The following is a 26019-nucleotide window of genomic DNA, read 5'->3' on the forward strand; positions in this document are numbered from 1 at the left end:
GACAAAGTTTGTGAGTAATCTTGGAGGGGGTTTTTGTGTTTCTTCCTACATTTCTAAGTAGCAAAATGCTGCCTTTTCATTGTTGCATTGTTGCATCCTGTTATGCCTGCAGCTCTCTTTAGAGTGCAGGTTCAGAATACAGTGTAATTTATTACTGAGCCATTCTTGCAGCTTTTGCTCAAAAAGTGTATGTGTGTGGGAGTAGCATAAACTGCAGCTGGTTGTCTTTATATTTCCACCATTATTGCTGCTGACTGGCAAGAAGGAAGAAGATGTGCATGAGCAACATTCGGTTTTCTGTAATACTGCTGTACAGGAGATTGAGAGGTTAACTTGGTGGACAACTTCTAATTTCAACAAAACCATGGAGAACATCAGCAGTAGGCTGAATTTGTCTTTCATTGCTAATATTTTGCTGTTATACTTTATCAGAAGTATAGAACATTAATTTTCTTTTTCATTGGTGTTATAAAATGTTATATCACCAAAGAACCTAAGTGAGTCCAGAAATTTATGGGAAAAATCATTAATTTCACAGTGCTGCTGCTTTTAAATAAACAAACAGAAAACCAATTCAAGCAGTTCTAGGATAAGCCCCTTCCCCTCATCCTCCCTCTTGTCCTGCTGCCATAAGTGTGTTGTGGATGAAAACTTTCCAGGTGACCCAAAATGGCAGAGGCTTTGATATTTTCAACATTCTGTATCAGTTTATAATGGAAATGCTTTTTCTGCATAGTACAAGTATCTGAACATTGAGAGGCCAGTCAGCAAAAATCCCTGTCATCTGGGATGATTGGGATCTTTCAGTGTGTAAGCCTTCTTCCTGACTCTTCGGGCAGTTTCAGATATGTCTCACTGCTATGCCCACGGTGATCAGATATTTCTGAAATTCACTCACAGTGTGCAGCAAAACACGGAGGCTAAGTACCAGCCAACTTCAAAGAGGAAAATAGTTTATTTTCTGCAACTGATGCTTTCCCCAGCTGGCTCCTGCCTGTTCTCATCACTGCCTTCCCGGACTGCACTGACCATCCCTGGTCCTGTCCAAAGCTTACCTCATGCTGAAGTCAGCAGAGCTGGGCAGGGTGATGGAGAGGAGAATTCATCTGCGTTACTGAACCGCATGTCACAGCACACAGCTAAGAGTTCATTCCCAGTTATTTCTGCTAATTGCTCTCGAGTGCATCTTTGTATCATCATGGAGACACGCAACCTTGCTTAGGGAAACCTGAGACTTATTAGTCATTCAAAGTGATCAACGTTATGTTTGACCCCTGGCTTTGTAGTTTTATTTTTGTGACTCTGCATGGAAACTGTCTAAGCTGAGTAACAACACTGTCAAGCTGTGGACCTGTGTAAAACATGACCCCCTTACCTCCATATCCAAAGACTGCCTGCTCCAACAGTGAGTTAGACATTAAAATGCACATCAGTTTCGTTGTTCAGAGTGTGTATTTAATCAGCAGACCTATAATCAGGCTATTATCAGGTTCTCGTATCATCTTATTATGGCTTCATTTTGCCTGTTTGCACTTCTGATGATCAGAAAACACAGTGAAGCTAAGAGCTTAGCTTACTGCAGGCACAGCCAGTCCTTCAGCTGACCATAGGTTTGGTCACTGGGCCTGTTTCCTTTCTACTTCAAGAAAAGGACACATCTTTACGAAGCTATGATACTTTTATTTGAAGTGAAAAACATATTCTTAGTTATGAGACAAAAATATCTTCTTTGAACTATAATCCACTTCTTTGAAATATTACCCACTTGTCTCTGATTTTCTGAGAACCTTTAGGTAGTCTTGGTTTTCTCAGTTATTTCTAGTGTTGCCATCCACTATGCAGCAGACGACACATGACACATTCCCGCTGGAGGCATTTAACACCTTTGCAATAGCACTAGAAGGAGTAAGCACCCAGCTTTTCTCTTGCCAGGGCCTGGTAAAATGTGTTGAGAAGGCAGTTTAACTGCTGAAGATTAGCACTTCAATGTGCAAAACTCAGAAGATTGAAAGGTCGAGAATTTGCAGGACCATTCACTAACACTGTAGCAACATAAAGGTGAAAATGTTAGGAATATGGGAAGAGGGTCCTGATGTTTTGTGTAGTAGGGATTTCAGTCACTGGAGGCTGACAATTCCTCATATAGGAGTAAAAGCAAAGGCAGAAGTATTTCTCTTGATTATTGTCAGAGCACATCTATGGTAATGCTTCAGGAAAAAATGTCATGACAAAATATGCCTTTCTCCATTTAGTTCATGCTTGGAACAGAAATAACTACTGTGTTGGCTTTGCCTAGCAATTAGATGTACAGAATTTAAGAAAACTGACCTGTTTTGGAGGTTGCTACTTGTGAGCTGAAAAGGCTAGGAGCATTGCAATATGAGCAGGTAAAGTTTAAATGTTATTGTTTTTAATAATTATAGAAGTTGCTTAGTGTAGTATTAGTCATCAGCTTTAGATTCTCTTTCTCCTTTCCTGGTTAAAGTTTTGTTTAATGTCCTTTTCTGCTCATCACATTTTCTTGTCCCAGACACTAACAGTTCCTCAAATTCCATTGACATTTCTTTCAAAATCCACCTTGTCTCTCTCCACATACTCATTTGAAGAGCATTTTTTGCTATGACTGCAATCTATTCTAATCAGGCTTATTTTCCAATTTCTACTTTCTACTGAAATCCACGCAGGTGTTACAAAAGCATATTTTTCACTCTTTCTCTACCATACTTTTCACTCTTTCTCACTAGTAAATCTCTCACTAGATTTCTTCACAAGATCTACACAGGCCTATTGAAAGCATCTGATTACATTCTCTTCCTATTTTGTCTCTGCTGCAAGTCCCAGGTTCCCACATCGCTTAGTTTCTGCTAATGCTCAATTTCTGCTAATTGTTCCTCTTGTTTGCTGTCACTTTTACTTTAGCCCGCTCTCCTGTATCTCCCACAGTTGCTTATCTCCCTTATCAGACTCTTTTTCCTGGGGTGACTCCGGCCCCAGTTTTTCCTGCAGGGGCAGGAGAGGTCTCTGCACATCAGCACCCATTATTGCCTGCATTTTGATAACATCATGGGCCAGATAAGAAATCACTAAGTTGAATGAGATAAACTTACTAAAAGAAAGCCTGTCTCAAGTCCAGGTCTTAGTAAACATTTTGGAACCCTCTAAAAGCTATGGCATAGAAAAACTTTCAGCTCCTTCCATCACAGTTTCGATCACTAACGGCAACAAATTATTTCTGTGTTGTCTTTGCTTGAACTACTGGAATTCATGGTTATAATTATAACTCAGTTTTTGCAAATACTACAAAGTTGAATAATCAGTGAAATAACACTATGTATGGGTGTTTATGTGTAGATACTTAAACATTTCTGGACTGTTCATTTTGTGAATTACCTACACAAACAATTTGACCGGCTCTACAGTACTTTCTTTTACTATAGAGCCTAATTTATTTAAGCTGCTGCAGGACAACACTGCTTTATTCTCTGCAGACAACTTTATTCTTTGTCTTGTTGTTTTTATTGTTCCACTGGTAGTGAATAAAAGGCTGCATCTGTTCCTCAGGAAGGACTTAATCCAAAGCTTATTGAATGCATTGGAAGAGTCTCCACTGGGCTTTGGATCAAGCTCTTGAGTTCACAAACAAATGCTTTTTGTGAGAATATGCTATTGAAGTATTGTATAGAAGAGTTGCAGAGGTTGCCTATTTCTAAAATAATGACTGCTCTTTAAATCTTTTTTGCTACGCCCGCTCTATCACAGGAACAATACGCAACTGTACATAATTGTCGCAGTACTGTAGTCCATGTTTATCATGCCCCACCAGTTAATGTAAGTGTAGAATATGTAATGCTGTGGTAACAAGTACTGCTATATTGATATGGCTCTTCCTATGGAGACAGTAATTTGAAAAATATATAGAGATTCACTTACTGGCCTGAGGATGATCTGGCTCAATCAGGCAAGCTGGACATGGCAAAACATCTATGAGAACTGCCTTGTATTGGTGTTATTGATGAAGCTGAGTAGAAAGAGGGGTTTGTAGAACAAAAGAGGGATACTACTGAATTTTTTTCTACCCTTAGGAAAAGGAGAAGACTGAAAAGAGTCACAAAGGGGAAGTCACAATAGGGGAAAGGAACAGGGGCTATTGTGGACACGGGTACAATCAGACAAAGATAAGGCAGGAGGAATCAAAGCAGAAACACTAGCTGAAATAAGACTGTAAAGAACTTTAAGTGAAACTTTACAGCTCCAGATTTGCAATGACTGTATTTTCGGCAAGGAGGGAAGATCCATGAGTTGGTTATGCAGTGGAATTCCTGAAATCTGCAATAAAACAGATTTTTTCCTGACAATACTACAGGTACTGAATGCTTATTTGGATTTCTTGTGAAAGGAAACTAACAATTCCCGTGCATTGAAGAGAACATGAGGCCAGAGAAATTTGCCTGTTTTTTCAACTGCAGAGTAGAGTAACTTTTTCACGTGGGTGTAGATTACAGAAACAGTTACTGCTGAATATTATTTCAGTGACAGAGCTGCTTGCAGTAAAACACACTATACTGTGTGGTAAGTGCTTGCAGGGTTGCTTCACACGTAGTTGGTACGCTGATGGTGACTCAGACAGTTTATGGAGCCAATACTAAAACATTACTCACTCAAGGAGTCACATTTAAACCAATGAGATTACTCATGTAGTGAGTGGCTGATGGAGATCTTGCCAAGCTATTCCACCACATAATAGATGTGTGGAAATGAGCCTGTAAATCAGGTGAATAACTTCAGAAAGGAATTTTTAAGTTCATTCTATGTATGAACTTTTTCTATTTCAACTCCTTAACCACAGCTGAGGTCCTATTATGTTTTGCCAGCTCCCACTAACAGGCAGTCCCTATCCTAAAACTCATCAACTCATATAGACAAATAAGGGAAAGTGACTTGCCTTCAGTCACATCACAAGTCAACAGCAATGACAGGAATAGAACAGGGATCTCCAGTCAATTCTTTTCCAGCAGCTCCCTGCCTCTGTAATTCACAACATTTAATCCCTGAACTGAATATAAAGCATTTATGAATGTGACCCTTAAATTTCCTACAGCTCTTCTGCTAACTGTCTGGTGGATCTCTGCATTCATTAGCTTTATAAATGCACAGAGAATACACTGAAGTACCATTTCCATCTCACACACATCGTTACAAGCTAGTGAATTCCCTCATCCAGCTCATCCCCATGTTTTTCTTCAGTCAGAGAAATAACCAGAACCACAAGAAAAGGGAAATTATTCTAATCACAACATTTCAGACATCCAGTCTAAGACACTTAAAAATCTGCATGCCAAGCAAAACTAATTTTTCATATTCAGTAGAATTCAGTGTGGAGGCTACCATATCAAGCATCACCTTTCAGGACTGCATTTCATTTAATAAATGTTATAAAAGTGCCTGGCATATTCAGCATCATTACCACAGTATTTTCCTTCCTTTCTTTGTTCTGCACTGCTCTCAGCACCTTTTAGAGTTCATAGAGAACATGGATAGAGTGCTGGGCTGTAAAGAGCAACCTGAAAAAAATTATAATAGGAAGAGGTAACCTCTTTGAATTATTCTCCATTTGAAGGTCTACTGCATAACAATAAAAAAAACTGCCTCACTGAAACTAGGCTCTCCTGTACTGACAAGGTCCAAAAGCAGAGTAACTCCTCTGTCTCCTGAATAAAGGAGGAGCAGCAGATACTGATACAGCTTCACTCTTTTCACTCCCTATTTTTCTCTCCTCTCCTCCAAACATCTTTGTCTTTAATTTCCTTCTCTTTATCTCCCTATCCTGAGCTGCCCTGTGTCTCTTCCCCTTTCTAACTCTGGGCACTCTGTTGGCAATGGTTCCATCCTCTTTCTGTCCATGGAAGAGCACACATCTGTACAGAGGCAGATTGCAAACTAGGTCAGTTTATATGGCAGAGATAAAAAGAGCAGGAATAAAAGCCTTTTTGTATAATAACAAGGTCTCACACAAGCACATGGCCCAGTTGTCAGAGGCCTTGAGCATCTGCTGTTGCCACTGGCTTCAGCAGCACTAGTCTTCATGTCTACAGGCTGCAGAAGTAGAAAAGCATCCTCAGTTTTGCCGTCCCCTGCAAGCGAACTTCAGATACACAGTCGCAGCTCCTTGATGTTCTCCAAGACGCCACATTAATCTCAGGATCTTTCTTTGTCAATTTTTCCAACATGTTCAGCACAGTCTTGGGATGTAAATTGGTCAGTCATTGGAGGAGGAATGAAGTGATACTGAGTATAACACCTTTTTAGTTGACAAACACATAAAACAGGCCTGAAATAGAATGACAAGTGAGGAACTGTCATGTGAGTGTTAAAAATAACTATCTTTCTTGACAAATATTTGGTTAATGCAGCTATCTTTATATTCTTCCTCCTTTCAGAGTTTTTAGGACAGTACCAACTGATCTTGCAATTCATTATTTAGGTAAAGGTATTTTAACATTACAGTAAAAGTAAAGGAAGACTGCACTCTGGCAAAGATTAATTGCTCCTTTCTGCTACCTGCAGCTCTCTGTAATGCTGTAAAAAAATTACAGAGCATTAACTGCATCAGTCTCATTTGTGATATTGCTTTACCTAATGGAAGAAAATCTGTGCTGCAGTCACATGCATCAGTCCAATCTTGTATGAGTCCAGAAAGCAGAAAAGGAGCAGAAGGTAATTGTTGGAATAATAAGATAGAGGAAGAGGAGCTCTAAAATTCCCTGTTTGACAATGTACCATCATTGGTTTCCACAGAGTTTCCTCCACAGTCCACTACTGCCAGTCTCCAAAACATGGGACTCTTAGGAAGCATGATACTTGACGATGCTTATTTTAATTATGATTCTGAGGCCTGGAGGGGACTTTTCTGCATGGATCTGAAGGTTTCCACGAGCGAAAATCACTAATTTTTTTCCCTTCCTCCCTTTCAATAACTGCCTTACTCTATTTCTAGCAGCTGAAGTTTCTAAAAAACAAATAAAGGGTGGTCAGACCAGTGAAACATACAAAAAGCATGCAACCCCCATGCTCCTTTTCCTATTTCCTCCATATCCCCATATTGCCATTTGGATGGCATGCCTACCTGTGAGAGTACAGACTCTGATGACTGCAGGGCAGGATCAGCAATGCATGTCCATGCACAGGTGCAGCTTTCCTTTGCTCCCTGTCTGCTCTCTGCAAACAGGCTTAATGAGGACGCATTGTGATTCCAGCACCTTATCCTAGAAGGACAGAGGCTAGGAGTCCTGTCTTTGGGCAGATAACTGCATTGCAGACATTCCTGGGGACATTCCTAGATGGTGCAGCTGAAACACCCCTGTTCAGAGCTGATCTCTCTTCCTCCTTCCTGTGCCTCATGCTAGTGGCAAGTAAAAAATGTTCATTAAAAAGCCCATCCTTTGTCCAGAGAATTTACAGCAAAGTCTGAGAAAGAGAAAACAGATGGCTGCCAGTAGGGAGAATGACAGACAGTTCCCTGGTCAAAGACCTTGGTGGGGTTTTGTCTGTACCATACTCTTGCATGTTTTTAGACACATACATTTGCAAAGAGGGTTGTGGCCAGGTGTAGTTGATTATTAGGATAGCTTCTTACTTACAATTGTAGCACCAGCTTACATGTCTGCACTTACATGTGTACGACTCAGTTTCCTTATTCCATTACTTTTTATTACAAATCATTTTTGTTATCACACTGTGTTCAGGTAGCAACCATGCCTCTGTGTGAGCATCTGTGTCCTTGAGTTCTCAACAGAGAACGCAGCAGCTGAACTATCAGCAGCAGCATGTAACCTCCCATTTAAAACACTGGCAACTAAAGAGTGGAAGGTGGAAAATGTGACACTTAACTTCAATACAGACTGAAGAGCTAGAGGTTTGCAAACCTCATGCCTGTACTGTCCAAATACAGAGATGCTAATTGGGTTAGAACTAAAGGACACTTAGTGCAATCTATCTGAGAAGAATCAACATTGCTGCTGTAAAGCCCTGCCTTAAACAAACCTTTTGGAGGTCTCTGAAAAGGTCAACAAAAACGTGGATAAGGGTGATCTAATTTCCATATCAGACTGGGTGTTTAAAAGGTTCTTGACAAAGGCTTTTAAGGAGACTAAGCAGAGAAAACAACAGGAGGGAAAGCCCTGGTATAGCTCGGTAATTGCTTAGAAGATAAAATTCAAAGTACACGAATAAATCAGCAGTTCTCACAATGGAGGGAGGTGCTGGATGGTATAGAGGTCTGCAACAGTCAGTGTTGCAATGTGTGTTGTTCAATGTACTCATGCCTTTCCTGGGAATGGAGTCAAATAGCAAGGTTCATCAAAATTAATTTATTTGGCAGTGATAAGAGGAAAGATTGTGAAGAATTATACCTGGACATTATGAGACTGAATGTTAAATATCAGATATCCAGTAAAGGTGAATGTAAAATAACACACATGGACAGTCATTGAAAATGGTGGGCTCCGAGCTGGCATGAGTAAAGTCTCAGGGTTATGACAGGCCATAGAAACATCACCTCCTGTGCTCAGAAGATCCTCATGAAGTATTGTCAAGGAAAAACATCATTGTGCCACTGTATGAATCCGTGCTTTGATCACATCTTAAATCTTGTGTATTTCTTCAACTCAAATTTAGATCTGTTAGATCAGGGTCATGCTTAGGAGTGCAACAAGGATGATAAGAGGTACAGAACAGTCTGTGGACAAAGGTCCCCGTGAGAGCAACCCGCAGCTCCTCAGCCAGGAAATGTAATGATGTACAGAGATTACTGTGGAGATCTACAAACCCACGAGCACGTCTAAGAGAGGGTTAATTCTTCCCGTCTCCAGCTTAAAGAAAGGGTTAGTTGTTCCTCATCTCCAGCACAGGAGCTGAGGGGATAATTGAGCTGGTATTGAAACAAAAAATAAAAGGCAGAGCTTCTTCACAGGAAGAATAGCAGACCAATGGGAATCCTTGCAAGCATATTTGGGATCCAGGCAACATTGAAGAAGTCCGGGACAGCAGTACTACCTATTAAAAAAAAAAAAAAAAAAAAAAAAAAAAAAAAAAAAAAAAAAAAAAAAAAAAAAAAAAAAAAAGAGAGAAAAGAGGAAAAAAAATAAAGAAAATCAAGTCAAAACCGAACAAAAAGAAAACAGCCCGAAACCCGCGGCTTGGAAACCCGCGGCTTGGAAACCCCCGGAGCTGGCGGCGGAGCGAAGCTCCCGCCCTGCGCACTCCCCGGAGGCGAGCCGCGGGGCCGGGTTCCTTTCCTTCTCGACGGGGCTCGGCCCCCCCGGTCACGGCTCCCTCCCCTCCCGCCCGCCGCGGACACCGTAACAGGAGAGGCTCGCAGGCGGAGGGTAACCCGAGCGCGGCAGGGCGGGGGCCGCTCGGAGCCTCCGCAGGGAGCGCTTCGCCCCGCGGGCCGGGACGGGACGGGACGGGCGCGACGGGACGAGGCGGGGCGGGGCGGAGCGGGACGAGGCGGGCGGCGGCTTTGCCCCCCTCTTTCGGCGTCGGCGAAGGGGGCGGGCGGGGAGGGAAGTGGGGAGGAGGAAGAGGAGGAGGAAGAGGAGGAGGAAGGGGGACCCGACGTGCCGGGGCTGCGCGCGGAGCTGGGCGCGCACGCTGCGAGCCGGAGGAGCGGGAGCGGTTTGGATAAGGTATCTCCGAGCGCCGGGATGCGCGTGTCCGCGCGGCGTCTGTCTGTCTGTCTGCCTGTCTGTCTGCCTGTGTATGTGTGTGTGTGTGTGAGAGAGAGAGAGCGCGGCTCCCGGCGCGGAGGGAAGGGAGGCGGCGGTGGCTGCGGCGCCGGCGAGCTGGCCCTCGGCGGGTTGCGAGCGGGAGAGGGGGGATACGCAGGACAAGGCGGGGGAGGTGAGGGTCTGTCGGCAGAGCTGCGAGGAGGGGCAGGGGAAAAGCGAGGAGGGAAGATGGAATCGCGGGGAGGGAGAGAGGAGACGAGGAAAGGAGAATGCAGATGCGCGGAGAGGAAGGGAAGAGGCCAGGAGGAAAGAGGGGATGCCGAAGGGGGACAATTCCAGCCTTGCCATCGGCAGTCCTGCGGGATCCCCCGGCCCGGGCGGACGGGCGGCAGCTCCCCGGAGCGGGGGCCGCGGACCCAGCCGGGTCCGTGCCCGCATCCCCGCGGTGTCCGCAGGCTGGGGCGGCTCAGCTCGCCGGGGGCTCCGCCGCCCTCCGGGGCCGCCGCCGTGCCCGGGAGACGGGCGGGCTGTGGGCACGGAGCGGGCGTGGGGAGGGGGCTCAGCGAGAGCCTGAGAAACCCGTGACGTAATTATTTTTTAATCAGCATGTGTTTTTTCTGGCGATCTCACATTTTCCTGGACTCCCTTTTTTGAACAGAAAATCCCCTGTATCTTTGTTCCAAGTATTTCTATTTTTAGATTCCTCTGTAACAGCAAAGCAAGTTCATGAGTTTTAAGTATTTTTTTTTCTTTTTTGTTTGGCCTCTGCTGAGGACCACTGCAGTGTAAACTTCCGAAACATTGGTGTCTCTTTGAAAAAAAGTTATTGAAATTATTACTGAGGTGAGCAGGCCGGCAGCTATTGTGGGTATACCAGTGTTTGAGTTCCTGATGCCATTAATCATTAGCCTTAAAGAGCAGTCATCACACTGAAGTTAGGTTTTTATCTTATGATGAATTGCCTGTCAGGTCCCAGAAGATGTACATTAGGTGCAAGTACCAGCCTGCTGGTAGAAGAGACAGAGCATATACCCCCAGTTGTGATTTTACCAATGAAATAAACTTGTTTTTTTATTATAAGTGGTGATTAACAGTTCGACGTTGTAATGATATTCTCTGATTCTAGCATTGTCTCATAGCTCTGGTATGTCAATTTGTATTCATGCTGTGTAAGTGTTTTGCAGAGGTTTTGCCTATCTGGCAGGGATTTATTTCAATTTCACAATTACGTTTTCTGGTCTCAGCAGCCTCAGGAACCCAAAGAAGTTGTGTATGTATATATCAGCATCTGTTACAGTGTGTGACTTTTTTTTTCCCTAAGAAATGCAAGTTTTCTCATGTCTTTAGATCACAGTTTTTATGTCTCTGAACACAGCAGAAGTTACAGCTGAAATTGTGTTCATTTAAGTGTATTCATTGCAAGCATTTCTGACCACTCAGTATTAAGTGTTTTTTATCGATTGATCTTCATTTTATATTTGAATGCCAGTCCATTTGCTGCCCTGCCGTAGCCTCTGCCAAAGTAAGTGTTGAGAAATCTAAAATGTTGCATAGAGATACTGGCTTTTGAGACCCGATCTCTTGTTTTTGTATTAGTTTTCCTAGCTGTACAAAGAGTACAAGTCCCAGGTGAGCTCTTAAGTAAATTAAGCCATATTTATAGATATTTTGTAATAGTGCCAGTAAAAAATAGGTCTTGTGGCCACCGATGGTTATTTCTCTTCATTGTGGATGTGCAGCTTCTGTACAAGGGATGTGTGCAGTCCTTTTAAATTACTCCAAACTCCTGTTGACTTCAGCCACAGTTTTGGCTAAGTTAAGAACACAGGATTGTATGACTTGCAGAGTGAAAAATACAGCCAGCAGAATCCTGAGCAGTTTGATGTATACTTTGATCATAAGATAATTTGATTCATGCCTGGTTTGTCTTGTCTAAACCGCAAAATTCACTTTTGCTACTGGAAACACCTGCTGATTTAGCAACTGCTATTGATACTCCATTTATAGCAAGACAAGAAGAGCTACATAAAGCATCATCCAGAATTGTCCCTATTGTCACTATCCACAGTGTGATTTTTCTCTCGTTCAGTGCTGCTGTACTGATTCTCAGGCAGTTCTGACTTCAGCTGATGGGCAGTACATTTTTGGTTGTGGGATAAAGAGGGTTGTTCAAGCTACCAAATGGTCTCTTTCTTCCTCCTACCTCCCTTTAAAAATAAAAAGCTGTGGCAGCTGTCTCTTCAAGCAGGCTGTGCTGAAGGGGCAGATCTTTGTTCTCATGTGTGCCCTGTTTCTTGGATGGCTAGAGTTCAACCTGAATTCTGTGTAATTCTGATACAATTTTCATTGCCTGTTTCCCGTTTTTAGGCAGATTTTTTTTTTTTTTTTTTATTATTTGTTTCAATGCCAAAACTTAATGAAGGTTCCATAGGAAATTCTGGACAGATAATTCATTGAGGAGAAGTCTTTTCCAATACTCCCACCCGCTAGGACCAGTCCATTGAAGCTGATGTAGATAGGCTTGGCATTCAAATTACTGTGGAAAAAAAAGCTGGCCTATTAATTGATGATGATGCCAGCTTACCTAAATATTGCATTGGTCCTGTAGAGGAATGTTCTTAATTTGATTGCTGACCTAGACCACTAGAGTGCAGTTTTATAAAATTAGGCTTAATTTTGAAATATAGCAGCAGCACTGAGTGTATGCCAACAGATGCAGTTATATCTATAATTTATGTTTTCTTTGAGCCATATGTCAAAGTGGTGCTGTTTTTCTTCTACATCTCCAAAATTTTAACTCTTATCTGCTGAACTAACTGTAAGACTTTGGCATGCATTGCTCTGGTAAATTAGCAAAGTCCATAATCCTTGAACTCTCCTATCTGGGATTCTTCTGCTGCTAAGAATGCATTTCACAGTACAGCTTGATAGGGAGGGATGTGGAGAATGATTCTGCTGGTTAGCCTCCAGTGAGGAAGCAAACCTTGCACTCTTCCTCTTGGGGTAGGCCAGTTAGGGATAGTTTCCATCTCAGCCGTCTGACAAGGACAGATGTGCAGTTGTAGTTGGTAACATTAACTATCCCATATTATGCCAAATGGGAAAGATTTTTACACAGTCAGATTGGGAATTTTGGGGGTTTTAAAATACCTTATGGTAACCAGTCATCATAGTCATTGAAGTTGACTGCAGGAATCCAGATATTGATTAGGATGATGGCATCTCAAGGCCCTTCCAGTATTTTCTGTCATCAGTTAAGAGTCATGGTTATTCAGTACTGAAATGTGTACAAAGTTTTAAAAAATACATGTCGCACACAACAACTTCAGGAGATCACATATGTATCTTACTCCATCCCGAAAAACAAGTGTGAGTCATCAGTGCCAAAGTTTTTCACCTGTACAACAGAATTCTTGTTTCTTCTTCTCTACATTGGACAGTCTTCAGGACTTTTCCATAATTTTCACTCATACTCACTAAGTTGAAACTGTAATTTCAGCTGCTACTGCAGGCTTGTTTCCCAAATAATGACATAGACAGCGCTTGGCTTTTCTGGTATTATGACAGAATTAACAAAAAAGAGGATACATTTTTTCATATTAAAATTCTGGGTTATCAGCACAAATTGTTGTTCTTACTTTTGATGGGGAATAACCTTCATTAATCCATTATAACTGTAAATCATGCTGTCCTTAATTTTAAAAATAGATTGTTTTATTTAAGTTTATAATTAATGAGAGTTCATAGTTCACTTTTTGTTTATTTGATGATGGTAAGATACTGGATTTCCAGGACAAAACTGTATCCTCAGAATAATTCCTCAGAAATGTTATTAAAATACTGTATTGTAACAAGACTCAAGTGTTGCGTTGCTCAGTGTGAGACTTATATGCAGTGTAGTGTGAAAGTGAGAGTTTTCCCTAGGTATTATATTGGCAGAGAATTACTTATTTAATCCCTATTAATAACAGAGAAAAACAATATTGTATTTAAAATAAATCAGATTTCCTTCAAAACATATCTACATATGGTTAGGAATATTGCTTTAAAAGACATGCACAAGCTCTAGGGAAAACTTTGGTATGTGCTACTGAATCATGAAAGTGTATTCTGTTCATTTTGGAATTTTCTTCCATCTTTATCTAATTGACTAAAGAGATGAATCATGATCCAGGGGGAAAGAATGCTTCCAAAGCTCTGGATTTTTTTTTTCTCTAGAATCTGTTGGTTTACAATAATTTCTTTTGGGGCTCTGGGTATCATAATTTTCCTGTTCTTCTGTGTTTCTGGATTTAAAAGGGGAAAAGAGCAGAAAACTGTCTGTATCGATTACTAAAGTCACATCACCGTATGTACCTCAGAAGGGAAGGGTTCTCTGTGTTTTACCAGCTTTATTCTATATGTTTTTGTGTTATTTTATGCAACATCTGTTAGTATAATTCATGCATGAATCAGGAAAAGTTTTTAAGGGTGTAGTGGGTGTAGCACAGGCAGGGAAGGGTGACTTTTATGCATCTCATTTAGTCCCTTTCTAGCCACTAAAGTTGACCACTTCAACAAAATAGTGAAAAAAAAAATCTCCTGTCATATTAATTTTCAAATACCTTTAAACTGGTGGCACATTAGGATTATACTCACTTAAACACAGACACACACACACCCCCCAAAATAAACAAGCAAACAAAACCAGCCAAGCAGATAAATAAACACCACCAAACCCACAAACACCACTGCTTCAATCACTGAGTTACTGAGTCGTTATGACTGTGCCTGGGTGCAGATGCACCTGAGGACAGGTGGAGCTTCCTTCCTAACAGTTCTTCCCAGGGACTGATACTTGAGAACAGGGATCTTATTTTTTAACCATTAAACCCAAGCATTCGAGTGGGCATATTATGCCTTGTGTTCTGGGACAGTGACACCAGCGTTGATGTGAGCTTTATAACAGCCATTTTTTCCCCAGCACTCCAGGGAAAAATACAGCTCCATCTGTATACATGCTTGGAGTGCCCTATTTCTGTATCTCATTGAATGTGGAGCAAGTTTAGTAGTGCCAAGTGAGAAGAACTCCCTGACAGAGCTGCTAATATACAAACAAGATCCACCCATGTTTGAAAAAGCTTCACTTTTAAGGAGTTCCCTTCCTTTTTTTTTTTCCTGATCTCTCTTCTAGGGCAGGTTTCAGGAAGATGACAGACCAGAAAAAGGAATGAGATGAAATTTACACCTGTATTAGCATCTTGCACCAAATTCTACTGGCAAACTAATTAAATAGATTAATTTATATAAATAAAGCTTGCAGAAGTAAAGCCGTAAAGATTGTTTTTGTTAAAGTTGGTGAGTTGGTTTGTACAGATCTTTTGTCTCTCTAATTCTGTTCTGTTAGGAGTGTGTCACAGTACTCCTGTAGCCTTGTGAGTAAGACAGTGTGAAGCCAATCTCAAACCTTTAAATATTATTCTATCAGCTTTCCTCAGAAATAGGTCATTTATTTCCAATTTTAGAGTTCCCTATTAGCTCCTGCCCTGCCCCAAGAGTGAGTGCAAGAAGAGGTTTTTGCTGGCAGTGCTCTTGAGAACCCTCATGCTGGTGTGGGAACTACTATCAATAAACCCAGAGGGTCATTTAACCTGATTTTAAAACTAAGTATATGCAAGGTGAAGAAACCGCTGTGGCTTGTGCCATGGTTTGTTGTTCTGACTGTCCCTATGTTTTCAAGACACGTTTCACTGGCACAGCTTGCTTGCACTTATGAGAGGGTGACTATGGCCAAAATATCAAGGAGGATCTGGAGGACCAAGTGCTGTAGTGGGAAATGTAGCCATGAGAATTCAAACACATTCAGGCCTCAACACCATGTTGTTTCACACAATGTGGGGCTGAGGCAGGGACGCACCAGGGCAGGTTCCCAGCAGAATTGTTCTGGCAGGGCTTGGCTGAGCTCAGCAGAGCAGAGACTGATCCAGTTCTTCATTGTTCCATGCTCCTGCTGCTGGTTGTGATCATTAAAAAGAGAAATTGTTAGCCAAAGTTACGGTCTGACTTTTCCATTTGATTGCATATTTTCAGTATTTTAATAGAGTCGTATATTCATTTAGTTTGGAAAAGGCCCTTAGAACAACAATGGTAAAATGATGAGAATTCTGTATTTTTCTGTTGTGAAAGCAGTACATATAACGAACACACTGGTCAGTCTATCACTGCAAACTGGCTTAATCAAACCAACCGTTTTGATACTTTAGTCAGATCTAAAGAGTAGCGCAGAAGAACCTGTGCTGGCTTTAGATGCTGTTCTTTGATTTGATAAGTGCCTGAGCCTGTCCTGCATCCATTTGATGTTCCCAGTCTCCACAATGCTTCTATCACTACATTATAATGTGTACTTTCACTAACACTCTTCTGACTTTCGCTAACACTCTTCTGTTTCAATTCCTGGCTTTGTTTAATTTAAAAATGTCAGAGACGTATTACCTTCCTCTTACATTACTGCCAATGAAAGCTTGTTCTTCCTCTCTGGCTCTCAAATCCTTATGAGTCTCCTCTGAATCTCCGGTGAACCGCAGCTCTGAGGAAGGAGAGCAGCCGCCGCAGTTTTTGGGGAGTTCTTTAAATCTTGAAGTGTACTTTTTAAAAGAGGAACTAACATAGACTGAAGAAGTGCCCATTCACTTTCTGAAAATGAAACCTTTTAACAGCATTTTTGATGGGCACTCTGTCCTGTTGCCTCTTTGGCTTTCTAAAGTGATACATTTGTAAGGCCCAGGCTTATGCTCATTTTGATGTATAAAATGTGCTTTTCAACTTGGCTAATGAGAACAGAAGTGGCATAGCAAGCAGCTCAGAATGTGTATTGACAGACTTCTAGCAAATAGTTCTCACTTCAAATTAAAAATATCTTTTAATTAGTTGACATTTTTGGCATTTTGGGATATATTTTAAGCCCTTAAACTTCTTGAAAAATCTTTTTCCATCTAATTAACTCAGAGATAGCTCAGGTAATTTTGAAATTTCTAGGAGGATCACCCTTAGGGGAAAAAATCACATTTGGAGTTGTCACTGGAAAGCTGACAACAGCTACTGTCATATTTAGACAGTCCTGAAGCCAGTTTGTGATAAGATCAGCATATAAGTGCTGGACTCTCCAGAATTTAGCTCTGAGTGGCAGTTAATTCCACTGACATTTTATATATTTCTTGGGGCTGGGTGCTGGTGGTCAGCAGTAGAGTTGGATTTCAAATATTTGGTGACTGAGACAAACTAGCTTTCAGGATGAAGTGTGCTGAAAAGAAGAGATTACAATAGAATTAATGTTTCTTGTGGGGAAATTCTTTGCTATTATCTTTTTGTCAGATGTCATTTTCAAATGAACTTCTGCTCTGAATAAAAATGTTGTTAGGCTATTCTGACTGTCATTCATTCCCCAGGCTTTTCCATTATTCAGGGGTTTCATGTGTATAGCAGCAACAGTTCAACAGCAAAATTGCTTTATTCTTCTCTGGTCCTAGTGGGATGTGGGGAAAACTCAGAAGTTCAGCTGTTGGGCACACCTTGCCTATGTTCTTTTTGACTCTGGCAAGTCATCTTGCTGTGTCTTGCTGGCCTAAATGAGGGATGTGACTGCTGTGGAGAGCTGGGTAGGGTTTGTATTAAACTGTGTCCTGCTGGAGACTTGTTTTCTTTCTGGAAGAAAAGGATGATAGGACTGTTCTCTTCCATGCTCCAAGACTCCGTATTGTCCATGCTTTCTGAAGAGAAATCAAGCCAACTCCCTAAGTTCTTGGCAGAGTGAACTGTCAAAAAAGGGACTTTCCCAACAGGATATAACCAACTGATTACTACCTGCCTGGGGTGTATGTCCTTGGGAGCAGAGGAGCATGTACATGGTGTTTCTAAGCATTCCCTTTCCCCTGTCTTCAGGATGTGTTTCTGCAGACAGGAACATAAAACTGGAATCCTGCAGGTGCAGATGGTAACGTGTGATTGTGTCTGTCATCATGTTAGATACTGGTAAGAAACCCAGAGGCAAAAAAGAAAAAGGTACATAAGTTTTGTCACATCAACTGCTCAGTTTCTATTAAAAATAGTGATGAGCGTGAAAGAAAGTGAGAGGAGGTTACTTATGCTAGCATTCAGTATATGGAGAGCAAGACTGCATTTAAAGCTGTGGCAAAGTTGCATTTGTCCTGAAGTGTTCATCTGCAGATGCAGTGGATCTGAGATAATGAAAGACTAAAGCACTTCTACCAATGTAACCTGTGCCATCTTTTCCTCTGTGTCAGTCAGCCTGTGACACATGGACAGCACTCATGCTGCACTGCATGACCTCTGAAGAGCAGCAGGGCTGGGCTCCGGTTGAGCCCCGCTCAGTTTTGTCTTCTTTCATTGAAGAATTGGTTCTTCAACGTTCCAGTCGTTGCAGATGGTGACACTTCTGCAGAAAATGGGAAACATCAGGCCAGGGTTCACTGCTCACACAAGCTTTTTGAGGGTTTGTATCTTCCAGGCACAGATAAAACTACTGGTCTAGACTAGGAGAGTCAACATTAAACATGTGAACACCATCACCTCTTGCAGGTACTTACCGGCTCTTTGGCTGTGCATTCTTAAGTGGTGAGGATTTGGATCTTTAGTAGAATTGTAGCAGCAGGACACAGGGGTATCTTATGGATGGGGACTGACTCTGTAGTTAAAAGGCACATGTGTACCTGAGTGCTTTGTCCAATATCCCATTGGCATTAGTCATCTGACAGATGATGCATTGGGAAATGCATCATGCCATTTAAATTATCTTTCTAGCTGCTGGACCTAATGAATAATTTCCTTTGGAAGCAAAAGGGAGGGGAATAAATGGAAAAAGGAGACACTGAACAATTTGCAGTTTTATTGTGGCAAATGTGAGTTTGAAATAGTGTGCCTGACATCTTTAAAGAAGAAAAGGGGACCCAGTTTCAGACCAGGAGGACTTCAATTTGCTAGGCACGATGCCAAGATTTTATAGTGACTTGATTGTTTTGTTCCTCAAGAACATGACAGTAGGTTCCAGCAACAATAGACCTCCACTGTAGAGGGTCATGATCACAAAATTTCTCAGGTTCTTCCTAGTCAGGCCAGACCTCAGGCATTTTAAGAAGCTGGGCAGTATGGAAACAGGCCTGTGCTGCTCTGTTGCATTTCAGGTCTGGGACTAGATGCTGGGTGATACATTTTGTATTGGTTTGGTGAAACAGATTTTGTATGTATATTCTGTTGTTAGACATCAGTTAATTCATGCTATTGAACAATTTTTGAAATTTTCTAGTTAATTTGTATTTACTTTGATTATGTGGGCTTGATATGGAGCTTACCATAGATGATAGAAAAAATATCACAAGAGACTGAAGCCAAATTTTTCTCTTCTGCAGTTTTCAGGAATCAATAAAATCCTCTTTTATGTAACTATACAGCAGCTTCTCTGATAACAAATTTGAGCTTGTTAACTGTAATTTTTTTTAAGCTTTAAAGTTTTAAAATGTGTCCTGGGCTGCAGAGTTAAAAACTGACAAAAATATTTAGATTCAGAGTGTATTATAAAGACCTGACAAGTCCAAAAGAAGGGCTTCTCTGGGTCTTTTGTTCTCGTTCAGGTGCTGAGGCTTATAACCTTTTCTGGAAAGCTCTGAAATAAGCTACTCGTCCTTCAAATCCTTCAAGCCAAAGGCCCAGCCTTGGCAGGAGAAGGCCCTCTGATTTTCCTCTGTGCTAACAAACACAAATAACACAGAAATATGTTGTTAGTCTCTCTCAGTGTTTCCCACACTCTGTGACAGTATTGCCAGAGTTTCTTTGGTTTGGCTGTTAAAAGGATAACAGCAAAAACCAGCTGTCCTGTGGCAGAGCAGGATGCTGGTTCTTGGAGATGTGTGATGGGAAGGAGATGGTGTGTAACATCACTGCCCTGGAGCAGGCAGCTCTGCACAGGGATCTGACCATGCAAGTCACCTTGGCCAGGGCAATGGCATGGGCTCAGACCCTTGTTCACTGGGAGGGGGCAGCTCTTACATTTTCTAGTCTGCGTTACATTTGCAATGTCTGTCTCACTAATGAATTTCTGGGCTTTTGTTCTGCAAAGCCCAGGTCTTCCTCCACCTTTAGCCTGTTTCTTTTTTGCTTCTCTTCTTTTGGTGTTACATGAGGGGTTTTTCTAAGTGTTTGTTGGCACTGGGTGTCAAGAGCCTAATATAAGAGTAAAGTATACATATCCAAACTTTTTCCCAGCTCTGGTCACTCACTGTTTGATTTGTGCGAGGTTGAGAGGAAGGTTGAGTCATTTTCTTCAGGGAAGAGGTCTGAGTGTTCAGCTGATGCTGTCATTTCTTTCTCACAGAGAGATGTGTGTTTAAAAAGCAGTGTGATGTGTGACAGTAGTGGTGGGAGCACACAGAAGAACTTGTCAGCTGAACCAAGTTCTCCTCCTGCCCGCTGTGCACCGGGGAGTCAGTAACTGCCTGAGCTGCTGGAGAGTTGACAAAGACCTGGTGGTGTGACAGAGTAAAAGATTGGATCCTTGTCACCATGACAGTCCTTCTTCTGATTCACTGCTCACATTGTGAGGCTACCAGGAAAGCCTTTTCCCTTTGCTGGTACTCCTGTATCTGCATTTTCAGCATCAGATAGGTATACATGGCGTGCATAACCCTCCTCCTGAACAGGAAGCCTGGAAGACACCTTGAAGGATACACCTTCCTGCAGGTCTCTTCCCAGAGTGCTGCTTCGCCTTTCCAAAAGATGGACTAGGAGCAGTGCCCTGGTTTTGGGCAGTAAAGCCCCAGGGCTGACACAAGCTTATACAGGGGTTGATTTAAGCAGCCAAAAGCACAATTCCTCCATGCCTTTCTGTTTCCTTCTAGAATATAACCTTCTCAAACAACTGTGTGTTACTGCATTCGTGTTGATTCTTTCAAAGCTCAGAGCTTTACATGGAAGAGCAGCAATTGGCTTGTATTCCATCAGGAAAAGCTGCATCAGAAATAGTTTTCACTAGAGAAAAACTAGAAAACCTCTTAAAGAAATTACTAAGAGTAAAAGTTTAATTTTTGCTCTTGAATTCTTGTTCTTGCCAGTTGCAGTATTGTTGCTGCAGACCAAATAGTTTATTCACAAGACCTGTAAACAAATAAAATTAAAAAGGTATCTACAAACTCTAGTTAGTCCCAGCATAAAGTGGGAATGCTGTCCATGTGCTGTTGTTCTTGTTGTGCTCGGGTCTTGTGTTTATACATTGCTTGAATCTTCTGTGAGCATTGTGTGGGTTCTTTTACTGAGATTGGTGGGATTTCTGATCTTATGTGACCATAGCTTTTGCCTTTCCTTTGCCTTGTTTTCTTTATAAAATTAAGTCAGCCTTCTGTGATTAAACTCATTGCATAGAAGGAAAAAATGTGAGATGTTTCCTGCAAACAATTGATGACAAACTCATTGTACTAAGCTTGCTAAAAAGGAACTTTTTTTTGGAAGGTGAGAATAAAGGAATTTCCTCCTCCACCCTTCTGTTGTTCAGCTGTGAACTGATATTGTTGAGAGGGAAAAAAGTTGCTTTAGTTTTCCTCAGGATATTATTATGTGATCTTAGTGAAAACTTTTAAAGGTACAGCTGTCACTGCAAAGGTTTCGGTTTTATGCAGAATTGAAAAATTAATTCCTGGTTTGTTTTTAGTATAAAGCATAGTCAGTTCAGTTAATTTTCACAAAAGACATCCCTTTAAGAACGTTCAGAGATTCCTGGGGTTAACTTTACAGTTCAGTGAGAATGAAATCTCTTTTATGGCACTCTCTATGAAACAGTTTGATAATTACTCATCTTGCCTGACTGCCATTGAGGGAATGGGAAAATTGAGGGAATGGGAAAATGCTTTTTAAGGGTGGTAGTGGGGTAGGGTATATTCCATTTTTGTAATTATCAGGGAACATGCCTAAACCAGGGTTTGACATTACCCTCTTTTAGTTTGTGTTGAAGTCACTTTTATTGAAACACTTGCTCAGCATCAGGATGTGAGTTCTGTGATGTCCTGTGCATGTATTTTACTTTATCAGATTGTAAGTAGGCTCACCTTCCCCCCTTTTCCTCGTTCCTTGGGATCTCCTGTAGACCCAAGCTATTGCAGCAGTGCAGATCCCAAGTTCTTGTTCTGCCATTTCTCTCAAAATTCAAATTGTCTTCAATTTATTTCCCTGATGGTCTAGTTCCTGTTACCATTCAAGTGAAAGAGCAGGGATAGATTAATGCTGCTCTGAGTAGTATTAATAGTTCTTCATTACATCCCTAATTAAGAATTAAAATAGGATTTAAGTAATTATATAAACCTGTTATAAGGTACAGTTTCTGTCCCAAAATCTCAAGTAGACAAAATAGAGAATAAAAACAGCAGATAGAGCTCATTGCTCAGTAGACAGCATTGCTACTGATAAACACCACAGAGCTCACAAGTGCTAGCAAAGAGCAAAATTACCTTGTCTCAGCATACTAGTTCCAGTAAAATTCAAACCTAAAACCTTTTCAATGGTTGTGGCTGAAGTTTCTACAGGTCTTTGTTTAGGTAACATGCCTGAAGAGCAGAAAGATGTAACATGTGGGATAGGTCCTTAACTGCAGCCTCCTAGGTTAACTCTTACTTTTGTGGCTATGCTCTTAAAAGTCAGCTGTATCCCTGCCTGCAGGACCAGCCAGTCCCAGAAGATAAAAAGAAGCCTTCAAAGATTTGCAGCTTTTTTGTTTCCTACTGCAGCACAGGACAATCAAGCATAATGCTTCTTGCTTATTCAGACTTTTACATTGGTAGAATTAGGTATTCCTTGGCTCCTGGTGGAACAGATATTCATAGTTTCAAACATATAGCCTTTTTGGTGATTCTGGACTTGAATTATTCTACCCCAAAATTGTCACAAGATGAAGCCTGGGAAATGGTTGAAGGAAAACAGTGAGGCAAAGGCAGGGTGAAAGGAAGCTCTTATGGTCTGAGGCTGGAATGATGTCAGGAAGAATAATTGTTTTGTTCTCTTAATTGCTAGCTTTACTCATGCAGCCTGAATTGACATGGGTGGGGAGAATGTGGTGTGCCACATCTGCACTGACTCATGGGACAGTAGTCACCTGCCTGCCCCCTCAATTATTTTTGGCTTCCCGTGAAAGACTCAAGGATGACATAAGCAGGGAGAGTGAGATCCAAAGTCCTTCATTTTGTTAGCTTGGACTGTGGCTCTGTCACCAAATGTGGCGATAATGGAAGAAAAATGGGAGCTCAGGGTTTTTTCTACTGTATGTGGAGCTGTGGTAAGGCAAGCTTTCACATGAGGCACATGGATAGCAGATGCCTCTCCAGAGGCACATGGATTGCAGGTGACATAGAACTACCTTGTACTTGGTTCTTAGGCTTTCATAAAGCATGTCTGTTGTCTGCCAGATGCTCTGATGTGTTGAAGAGGCATTTAAAGAAGAATGGCACAATAAGTTCAAGGTGTTGGTTTTAGTGTAGAAGTTTTAGGACATCACTTGTATCTTGCAAAAATATGAACGTATGCGAGTAGAAACAACCAAAAGTTAGCCTTTTTTATATATGTTGTTTTTTCAAATTGGTGTGTTTGAGTTACCTTGTTTGCATGTGTTGTGGTTTAACTCCAGCCAGCAATCAGGCACAAGGCAGTCGTTCACTCATCCCCACACCAGTGGGGCTGAGGAGTGAATTGAAAGGATAAGAGCTGGAAAACTCATGGGTTGAGGTCAAAACCGTTCAGTAAAGAAAGCAAAAGCCACACACACAAGCAAGCAAAACAAAACAAGGAATTATTTTACTGTGTCCTGTGGCAGGCATGTGTTCAGCCATCTCCAGGAGGGGAGAGCCCCATTATGCATAACAGTTACTTGCATAGACAAACACCATCATTCCAAATACTCCCTCCTTCCTCCCACCTTTATGAGCATGATGTCACATGGCCTGCAAGTCCCTTTGGTCAGTTTGGGTCACCTGTCCCAGCTGTGTCTCCTCTCAGCTTCCTCACCAGCATGCAAGAACAAAGAGCAGAAAAGGCCTTGGCTCTGTGTGAGCCCTGCTCAGCAATAATAAAAACATCTCTGCATTATCAGCCCTGTGTTCAGCACAGTACAAAATACAGCTCCATACCGGCCACTCTGAAGAAAGTTAATTCTGCCCCAGCCAAATGCAGCACAACAGTTCAACTAAAGTACACTATGTACTGAAGCAAGGGGATTTTGAGGCTGAATCAGACTCCGAAGATTTAGCAAGAACAGTCTGGGGGGGTTCCTGTAGATTTATTGAATTTCAAAATAAGTTCCCTGTAATTTCCTTGTTAGAGGCTAATTATCACAAAATGTGAATGGCTTTTTTTCTTGCACATATGACTTCCGTGTCAGCTTATCATCTTGATAAAGCAGACCTCATGAAGCAGATTTGCAAAGGGGTGTCCACATCAATGCAGCTCATTTCATATAGCTGTGTGTGTACAACTCAATTAATACTTAGGTGCCAGCCGTTGAGTACCAATGGTTCGTTTTAATTGAAGAAATGCAGATGAATATTTTTTATTTGAAAGCATGTGTGCATGGTACAGGGTTTTGTTTGGTCTTCAGAACACTCATGTAGTTGGAAAAGGTTGTATATGTCAAATATTTGGTTATTAGCATTTATAGTTTCCTTGATAATACTCATTTCAATGTATTCTTTAAAGCCTATTTCATACTAAAGAAGAGTTGCTTAACTAACTGTGTCCATGATATGTCATACTCGGGAATAATTCCCAACAGTCTTGACAGGCAGTGAAGGCTATGCAGGAACAGTGAATCCAAAAAGAACAGTTTTCGGTTGATTTCAGGTTGATTTAATTGCCTTTTCCCTACAGATGGCGTGACTGATTCAAGGTAAGAAGCTGAAACTGGTGAGAAGGAATGGAGGTCTAACATCTGATTAGGGCCACTCTGCTTTTGATCAACCTGCTGGTAACTCTAGATCAAAACAGTTTATAGGAAGAATCTAATGCCAGGAGAAAGTGTTGCATTATAAGACCCTTATGTTTTTAAGTCAATTAGGACACCTCACTGGAAAATTTTTGACATTTCCCTGGTGATGTGTAACTGGGACACTACTGAACATTCAGGGGAAAAAATCTTAAAGGTTGACATCTGACAACAGAAATTAAATGGAAAATATGTGGGACAGCACTGCACAAGTGATTGAAAATCCCTGGGGCACAGAAGTGAACAGCATAACTTGGAATCAATAAGGGGTTGTAAACATGTAGATTTGGCAGTTAGCTTGATTAGATCAATAAGGCAGTGATGAAGAGGATTCTACTCAAATACAGTTTCACTTGGCTTGAAACTTAAGGCTTTTTATCTGCAACTTCAAATCCTATTAGATTTAATCCTCAGCTGTTTGGAAATTTCACCATTGTTATGCACACATTTTCCACCTTGCAATCTTATTAGCCCTTGATACCTGCATTACTCATCAGTAGTTCTTCACAATTTTTCCAGATGGAAATTCTCCTTGAAATCAGATCTGAGTTTGTGTTCACTTGAATTTCAAATTGTTCTTCCTAGTTCAGTTGGTAAAGAATATCGTGGTCAGAATCCATATGTAATAAAACCCCAATTTGACCTAGTCACCATTAACTTGGAATCTTTCTAATGGGGTAATTACCTTCTTTTGCTCATTTCTATACCGATTTCTTACCATATACACCCTACAGCTTCATCTGGCAGCACTATTGTTTCTGATATATGTAAAATCTGTCGGTGCTGCTGTAAAGCTAATATACTCATTGCTTAGACAGCTAATTAGCATGACTAGCAAGCCGCCTGAGGTCTGAGAGTCTGAATTTACTCTCCTACACGCACTGCTTAAAACTAGAGCACCACTGAAATATCAGTGTAGGGGTAGACATGAACAACTGGCTGACAGAGGGGAGGAGAAGGTCTAGGAGAAAGGCAGTAGCAGAAAAGAAGCACTTTTCTCCCTCAAGTCTGTTTTGAAAGAGAGCAATGAGTTGTTAGCTCTTCTCAAAATGTGCTTTGCTACCTTTGTCTGCAGAAGGTAGGAAGTAACATCTTGGCTGAGGTTATTCTTCCCTAGGCTTCTGTGCACATTGAAAGCTTACCCCTGAGATCCAACATTGCCCAGTTTTAATCCTTGGGATTGAGCATCACACTTTCTTCCACAGTTTTTTTCACTTCAGATGAAGTGCTACCAAGGGATAGCTGATAGCAATGAAAAATGACTTGCACAGGATGGAGAGGAGTGCC

The 26019-nt window shown here is 41.4% G+C and overlaps 1 protein-coding gene across 5 annotated transcripts in view; it reads left to right on the forward strand.

The window, feature by feature from the left end:
• Positions 1-26019, forward strand: part of PALM2AKAP2 (PALM2 and AKAP2 fusion) — a 267455-nt gene that overhangs the window by 165423 nt on the left and 76013 nt on the right. Inside the window, exon 1 of one of the 5 annotated variants that reach the window (XM_058043269.1) lies at positions 9608-9686. The exons of the other annotated variants lie outside the window; for them this stretch is intronic. The gene's annotated coding sequence lies outside the window, so the exon portion shown is untranslated. Of the gene's footprint in view, positions 1-9607; positions 9687-26019 lie in introns of those variants that run through there. 5 annotated transcript variants of the gene reach the window in all.

This window comes from Melospiza georgiana, chromosome Z, assembly GCF_028018845.1.
Source record: "Melospiza georgiana isolate bMelGeo1 chromosome Z, bMelGeo1.pri, whole genome shotgun sequence".
NCBI lineage: Eukaryota > Metazoa > Chordata > Aves > Passeriformes > Passerellidae > Melospiza > Melospiza georgiana.